This window comes from Lepidothrix coronata, unplaced genomic scaffold (genome assembly GCF_001604755.1).
Source record: "Lepidothrix coronata isolate B3197 unplaced genomic scaffold, Lepidothrix_coronata-1.0 Scaffold31, whole genome shotgun sequence".
In the NCBI taxonomy this organism is placed as follows: Eukaryota; Metazoa; Chordata; class Aves; order Passeriformes; family Pipridae; genus Lepidothrix; species Lepidothrix coronata.
In genome coordinates this window covers 2,903,642-2,911,821 of record NW_016690211.1, presented here as the reverse complement: position 1 = coordinate 2,911,821, position 8,180 = coordinate 2,903,642, and the positions used below count along the sequence as shown (strand labels likewise).

The window sequence follows — 8,180 nt, the reverse complement described above, 5'->3', positions numbered from 1 at the left end:
CCCCTTCCCTCCCCTCCCTCCCCTCTCCTCCCTCCCCTCTTCTCCCCTCCCCTCCCTATTGTCTCTGAATCCAAATTTTTTTCCCATTTGCCAGAATATACTCATGAGGAGCTCAAAGCAGTGCTCTTATTAGGATTATTAACTTCCATTTCAGGAACTTAGCAACAACATTCCTTCTACCCCCTCACTATGCTCTCTATCCAATTAGTTCCATGTTATTATTTTTCCAAGTTTTATAAGGTTCAGTCTCTATTAGAAGCTTCATGGAAAGGAAAATCTCAAATGCATGAACTGTGCCACATGTTAGAAGCCAGAAATATTGTTTTAATAGTCTCTTTTTTTTAAAGTTGAAGTATGATAAAATTTGGATTAGTGCTTGTATCCAAGAGAAATTACAGTAGTGCTTGTACCCAAGAAGCAGACTTTTCTGTGAGTTAATCTGCTTTCACCTTTTCTTCGCTACACTCGCCTGATCAAATTTGCCAACAGCATTTTCCCCTGAATAAGGATGTGATATGCTGTGCTCTGTCATAATCCTTTTCTCCTTCCCACAATTTATTCATGTATTGCTTTCCTACATTACAGTCTTCTTGTACAATCTCCCTGAAAAAAGACTGTACATTTTTTACATTGCGAAGCATTTTTCATGTTAAAGGTGACTTAGAAATAATAATAATACTTAGGACTGCATGCAAACTGATATAAATGAGGAAAAATAGTCATAAATATTCCCAATAAATAAATATACTTAGATTTACCACATACTCAGGAAATGAGAGGAAAAAAAAAATGTTATATGGCACAAAAACATTTCAGGCATTTCTGTATATATTGTTTGTTACCGTCACATGCACTTACCTAATCAAAGTCTATTGAAAAATTCATGTAGGCTTTGCAGGGCTTTGAACAAGTCTCTCTGTTTTATTAATGTTAATTTTTGGGGGGAGTTTATAAAGCAATTTTTAAGTTTGCATACAGATAAAAGAATTCAAGAAGGTCAATTCTCTCTCAGGTCCACAGCATGCAGGTGGCAGATGGGCCAGTTCTTCCTGTGTTTGAGCTTAAAATTTTTGTACATTTTCTCTATATCTTATTTTTTTTTTACCTTCCTCTGTTTTAATTACTTTTATTGCTGACTGGTGTCTGTTCTGTCTATTTTCTATGATCCCCAGAGAAATCCCACTTGAGTTCCTTGCAGGCTTGACCTACTCTTTACTATAAACCATACTCCTCAGTTCTTGCACATTTGGCAAAACCACACATCTGCCCTCTTATTTCCTTCTGAATTTTGTATACTTCAGTCAACACAACTCATAGTTACCTTTTCACAAAGAAAAGAGACTTTATTTCTGCAGTTTCTCCTATAAACAAGATCACAGAGCTGAGGAACAACATTTGAGGGGGAGGGGAAAAAAAAACAAAAAAACTCCAAACAAACAAAAACTACTTCATGGGAATATTTAATATTGTTATGAATGACCAGGGCAGTAAGTGGAAAAAGTAGCTGACCATGTTTATTTTCCACAGTAGTAAAGTTCATCTCTGAAAAATAATATAATGGGTAGGTGTCCATTACATTAAAAAAACAAAACCAAAACCAAACAAAGCAACAAAATAAACCAACCAACCAAAAAAAAAAAAAAAAAGGCAGCCTATTAGTAAATAATTAAAAATAGGTGCAGACATTTCCATAGGAGAAGTTATAGCCATGATTAACCATTAGTGCATATTCAGCTCCCCAACTCCTAAGCAGGCAGAGAGCACTTATCTACAATGATACTAAAAAGTATCATATATCTTCTATACATATGATATGTAATCATACTATTACATATCATACTAGTACAAAGCTTTTGGAACTGTCTGAGTCTGAGCTTTTAAAGCAACCTATTGGTATAATTCCATGAATTTTCAGTAAGCAATTTGAAGCAATATAAAGAAGAAAAATTAATATAGTGGAATATTTTAAGGTTCTGACATTAAGTTTCATTTCACAGTGGGATAAGAAAAAGCAAGATGTTTTAAATAAGTATTATTTTGAAATGAATGCACAATAGAAATGTTTCACCAATAATAATTGTGTAGGCGTATTACAGTAACTGCTTATAAATCTTAAATACTAAATAGAGCAAACACTGACTATCCAAAAGACAAACCACAGCTAAAATATTATATCATAAAAAAATAAGTTTGTTTCTCATTGTGGAACATATTTTGGTGTTCCCACTACTAAAAATTGGATAAAATATTATAATCATTTACCTTGAGTTGGCAGTACATTGTTCTGGAAAGTTTGTAAAGACATCTGCCAGACATTTCTCAATTATCGAGACTCTCACAATAATATTTTGTATGTTCTTCAAAAAGTTTTGAATATTCTTAATGTTTCTGGAATCTAAAATCCTGCCTTTTGGGAGCTAACTTTGTAAATCAGTCTTGATAAAACATAAATCTGCTCACATCTGAAATAGTTCACTGGCCTTTGTTTTCGAACATGTGATATGTGCCTTATAAGCAAATTGAAGATTCAGTGAATATATCAGATAAACAGACAGATAAACAAGGACCACTACAATTTCTGTGGATTTAGTTGCTCTGTTTATTGGGTCACGGGACAAATTTCTGATTCCTTCTTCTATACCGATTTATTTCTCCTAATTTGTGTATTTTATGCTCTTCCCATTCAGGGAGACACTCTTCCCACATAATTTTGGTTCTCCAAAAACTGTATGAAGTTTAAGCCTTCTAGTCTATGGACTATGAGAGAAATATCCAGAGGGCAGTTCACTGGTGCAATATGTGAAATGAAATGAAGAACCGGTCAGATACACATGTAAGTGTCACTCAACTACTTTGCTGGAAATCAGTTGTGTCCTTATACTCTCTTTTGAGTGTACTAACTTTGTCTGAACTTCCAAGATAAATCCCACTGAGTCAGCAGGATCATTCCATCAGATTGAATCATGTTATATTTTGAGTGACTTTGCTGGTTAGAGCTACCTCAATCTCTAGAAAAACATTGGAAAATACTGTTAAAGATTTTTAAAGAAAAGCAAGATTAAGTAATGTAATGAAAATCTGTTTGGTCTTGGTTAAAATGGTACAAATGGTGTAGAACATGATGAAATTTCTGGTTTAAAATTTTACTGCCTTCCAACATTTTTCAGTCTTTATTAATCTGATCAAACTGGGTAAAAAAAAAAACGGCTGACTTTCAGAAAGTTATAAAAAGTATGCAGACGTTTTGATTAGTTAGTTTTGTAGTAATTTGGATTATCATAAGCAAGTTCATAGTCAGTATTCCTTGGCATAAATGGCTTTTTCTCAGCCAGTGCACTTGAATCTGCTGCAGTCCACTTTGGAGCATCAGCTAACTGGGTTTGTTAATAATTAGTTTTGTAGTTCATTATTATTCATCATAGTGTAAGGTACTTTGGCAAAAAAAAAAAAAGAAGAGGAAAAGTGGAAAAAAGATATGACAGAACTTGTCTCTAGTTGATTGTCTCTCTAGTAGTGTACCTATAAACTGATCCAGAGCATTATGCTCATCTCCCTTAAGAAATAATTGTCAATTTGAGGTGCTTATGGTCTCAGCAGAAGAAGTTTTTAATGGGGGAAGGCATACAAAGGCCTGCAAGTTTATCAGTGCGGATGCAAAAGTTGGTAATCTTTATCCACTGCCCTCCTCTCTGTCTTGGCTAGTAAAAGAAATGGATTTCAGTTTTCAAATCCTTTGAGAACAGTGTTGCGGGTTTTGTGGGGGGTTTTTTTTGTTTTGTTTTTGTTTTAATTAAGCACAAGGAATTTATCTTATTTACATACAATAAGCCAACAATGAGCCAACACCTAGCACTGTCCTTCTTAAATATAATACTTTGATACTGGTTTTTCAATGTTGAAGCACAGGTGGTGGACTGACATACTTAATGTATTCTCTTATGAGTAATACTGTTGACACTTGAAGGTGTTACTTTGCGTTGATAGTACTTGTTCCAAGCAGATGATCTGTTATGTTACAGGCACCATTGAATGCTAAGGTGCTGTACTTCTCTCAGCTCTGCTGATGAGGAGAAATCAGTGAACACCAAGGAATTCAAATATCTCTTGCCTCAGCCCATATGAACACATAACCCAGTAAAGCGACGTGCTGTAACCTTGAGACTTATACTATCTGCTTCTAGGAAAAGCTCTGTGGAGAAAAGAAAAATAGACAAAGAGAGGGTTGATGTTACAAACATACCAGAGGACCTCTTCACCTTTATGTACAAGCCAGTGACAGTAAAGCAGCTCTTTTACCTAGATTATGCCAAGAAACAATTTCTCCTCTAAAATATCTTTCTTGTTCCTTTCAGTTCATTTACTGCAGAGTTTTCACTATATAAAATGGTGAACATAGTTACTTGCGTGTTTGCTTTTGAATCAGATGGCTCAGCTACCTACATCTTCCACCCTGAGAAACAGAGAAGAAATTACTCGTATTCCTGTGCCCATTGAATAGTTCAAGCAATTAAATGACTGCAAAGGAAATAGTGACAAAACCTTTTTTTTTGGCACAGATGCATCATGCAGCCACAGCCTCAAAAATGTCAGAAGTTCAGAACAAGCAGAAAAGATCACATCCAGCTCCACTCCAAGAGCAACAAGTATGCCCTGTTTGACCAGACAATTATAGGACCCCAGCTGGAGGCTTCAGTCAGCAGAGGTTGGACACATGTACATCTTTCCCTGCAGGTGCCTAAACTGCCAGAAGAAGGAGAAGGGTACGCTGAGGGAGGAGACATCAAGAACAAATTAAAATGAACTCTAGCATGGGCTATGTGATAGATGTAATACATGCTGATCTTTAACCATCACTCTAGGTAAACTGTAAATTGTTTGGAATATGATGATACTTGTATCCTGCAAATTTGCAAACTAAAAGATTCATGTCATTCAATCAGGGGAAATCTGGAAGAAAAGTAGAAGCTGGTAATAAATGAATTATCCAAAAACTGGGTAATATAGGAAAATTAGATATCTTCAGACTTATAGATGCAGTATATTCAGTTACAGTGTGGGTGCTTTTAACACCAAGTCTGAAAAATCAAATAGGAAGCTTAAAAGATTTTTCAATTTATCACTGCATTAGAAAAAAAAACAAAATCCAACAAATAACCCAAACACTCCACAACCTTTAAAATATTACAAACTGCATTGAAATATTTAGAAATATATATATACATAAAATATATTTATGTGATTAGATAATCTCCTCAAGGTGAACAAGAATGCCCATTAGAAGCTCTATATCAGAAAAAATAATTACTTTAAAATTATTCTACACAGTAAACACATTTTATCACATTCACTGAAGTAAAGACATATTTTAAAACTAGGTGTTTTGCTATAAATGGCTTGTATGAACAAATTTTCACCTAGGGTTTAACTAAGAATTTTGAATTGTGAGTTTGATAAGGCAACATTTATCCTATGCATCTTAGTCAGGCTAGATTCTATGCTGAATTACAACCTGAGAAGTCCCCATGGAAGGTGACTTCATTATGCAGGCTATAAACCAACACAGAACTTACTGTATTTAATTCAAGACAATAATGTAGCCTAAAGAGATGTTTTCATTTGCACAGATTTAATTTTGTTAGGGCAGGGCACCCAAAGATGAGATCAGCATTGAACTCTTTAATTTGAAAATATTGAAAGGAAAAACAACATTTACATCACAATTAGAGATTGTATTCCTTCATGTATTAGAAGAAGAAAACCAAGGTTAATGAATATACCAAGCTGATATTAAAAATCTTTTCATTCCTTAAAAAGCACCCAGAAGAGCAACATTTTGCTGTAAAACTAAATTAAATACCTTTAAATTAATATACTGATTATTTAATATAATTAAAAAGAAATCAGACAAGATATGAAAACAGAATTATTGGTTTCAGTTCTTTTCTGGTTGCATTGTTCTAGTACCTATCATTACTTTACATTGAAATTTCTTTAAGTAGTTCTACTATCATCTGTGTATATATATATTGCAATGGAAAAAAAAATTATTTAGGATTACTAAATGGGTAAATTTTGTAACACCAGACAGTTCAAACCAAATGTGACTTTTTACAAAAGTAACCTTTGTAATTATAGTCTCGGATGTTTTTTTTATCTTAGGATATAGAAAACTTGATTTTAAGATTTTATTCTATTGATAATTTCAAAATTACATTAAACCAAGATTTTCAATATGCCACACTTTGTTTATATGGTGTTTCAACATAGAGAGGTAATAAAAAAAATTACATTATTGCTCTCTGTGAATAGAGAAGGACTCGTGGGGGCTGTGATGGTATGTCTTGGCCACAGTGATCACAAAGTGGTTGTGTTTAACTTTTCAGTGTAATGAGAAAAAGAGGTCAACAGAGTTGTTACCCTGGATTTCAAGAGGACAAGGTTCAAGCTACTCAGGGAGCTACTTAGCAGTGCCCCAATGAAATCTGCCTCTGAGGGCTTCTGTGTCCATGACTGCTGATCAGTTCTTAAGAAGCACCTTTTAAAAGCATAGGACCAGGCAATTCCACCGTGTTCAGCATCAGGCTGAACAGGGAACTTGGAACTCAAGTAGAAAAGGAAATTATATGTGTGGAAGTAAGGTCAGGCTTTGCAGGAAAGTTACAGAGCTATGGTTCATATATGCAGGGAGAAGACATGAAAGACCAAAGCTCAATTAAGACTTGAGACTGGCCAGTGTTGTGTCACACAACAAGAAGGCCTTTTTAAAGTACATTAATAGTAAAGGAAGTCTAAAGAAAAGATTGAGAGATTACTTGCTGAAGATGATCACCTGGGAAATCAGGATGAAGAAAAAGTGGAGCCATTCAATGATTTTTTTCCCCCTCAGATTTTAATAACACTGACAGACCTTGGATTGCTTGGTCCTCTGAGCTGGAGGGACAGCCTGCCTCAGCATCATCATCACTATGGGATCAGAAGAATCTCTACTCTGGCTTGTGGAGCACTTCCTCAATTTTTCCTTCACTGACCATGGTGTATGCAGGGCTCTTTCTTTCACATACCCTCGCTCCTCTCTCCTAGCTGCTCTTGTGCAGCAGATTTCAACCTTTCTTAAATATGTTATCTCAGAGGCATGCCAGCATCATCAATTGGCTCAGTTTGGTCAGCAGCGTGTCTGTCTTGGAGTTGGCTGGTGCTGAGTCTGTCAGACATAGAGGCAGTTTCTGGCACCTTCTCACAGAAGCCACCCCTGCAGCACCTTTGCTACCACAACCTTGCCTCTCAAACACAATACATTAATGTAAGTGCTGCCAGAGAGCCGGTATCACTCCTACTCTCCCACCCCCCACTTCCAAGCACCAAGGCCAGGGTGCCCAAGCTCTTTGAGCAGCGGTCCTGGCGACCATTAGAAAAAAAATATTTAGGTACCATAAAAGCATCAGTATTTATTAGCTTAAGTGCTAATGATAGATATAACTCTGTTTATTACAGACAGTAGACATTACAGACAGTTGCACTAGGTCTCTTTCCAGTAATACTCATATGAGTTGGTAGTTTAAAACAATTTGGAGCCACAGCTCAGCTGATTACATATGGCTTTCTCGGTGAAGAGATGCAATTACAACGCCTAGTTGACCTTCTCTGTTTAGGAATCCTTCTGACAGGTTTTTAAATACAGAGTTTTCAGAGGGGTGAAAGAATTAAAGAACTCAGACAAAGCAACTGTGTGATCATGATGAATGCCCTGGTGGAATGACTTCGAAAGTGTAAACTCTTGAACTGAGCATAGAAATTCTTTTAACTGTGGTTTGTATAAACATTTCACATCTTGCACCATAGCAAACCTGTGCCCCTACTATGCTAAGATTAACTTACAGTGCTTGGAAGTATGCAGAAATTGTTTAACATATAACCTAATAGCATGGGGTTTACTCCTTTCTTAGCAGAACATTTATATTTTATCTGAAGAAAAAGTAATATCCTATTGTAACAGCTTTAAAGGCTTGTTAGAAACTTTCATATAATAAAGCAAATATAATACTGGTCGTGCCGTGCTGCACTGCCTGGCAGTGCCCGGGGTTGCACCCTCGAGGGAGAGGAGAGCAGGAACTTTGGAGCTCACAGAGGTTTGCCGGTCCAATTTGGGGGAAGGGGAGAGGGATGGGTGGGCTGTGGGGTCC

The 8,180-nt window shown here is 36.0% G+C and overlaps 1 long non-coding RNA gene across 1 annotated transcript in view; it reads left to right on the top strand.

Moving 5' to 3' along the window:
* LOC108495445 overlaps nt 1-6,931 on the top strand; it is a 24,132-nt gene extending 17,201 nt beyond the window's left edge. Inside the window, exons 2-4 of the long non-coding RNA XR_001874126.1 lie at nt 2,688-2,833; nt 4,557-4,702; nt 6,887-6,931. This is a non-coding gene — a long non-coding RNA (uncharacterized LOC108495445). The remainder of the gene's footprint in view (nt 1-2,687; nt 2,834-4,556; nt 4,703-6,886) is intronic.
* The last annotated feature ends 1,249 nt before the right edge of the window (nt 6,932-8,180 follow it).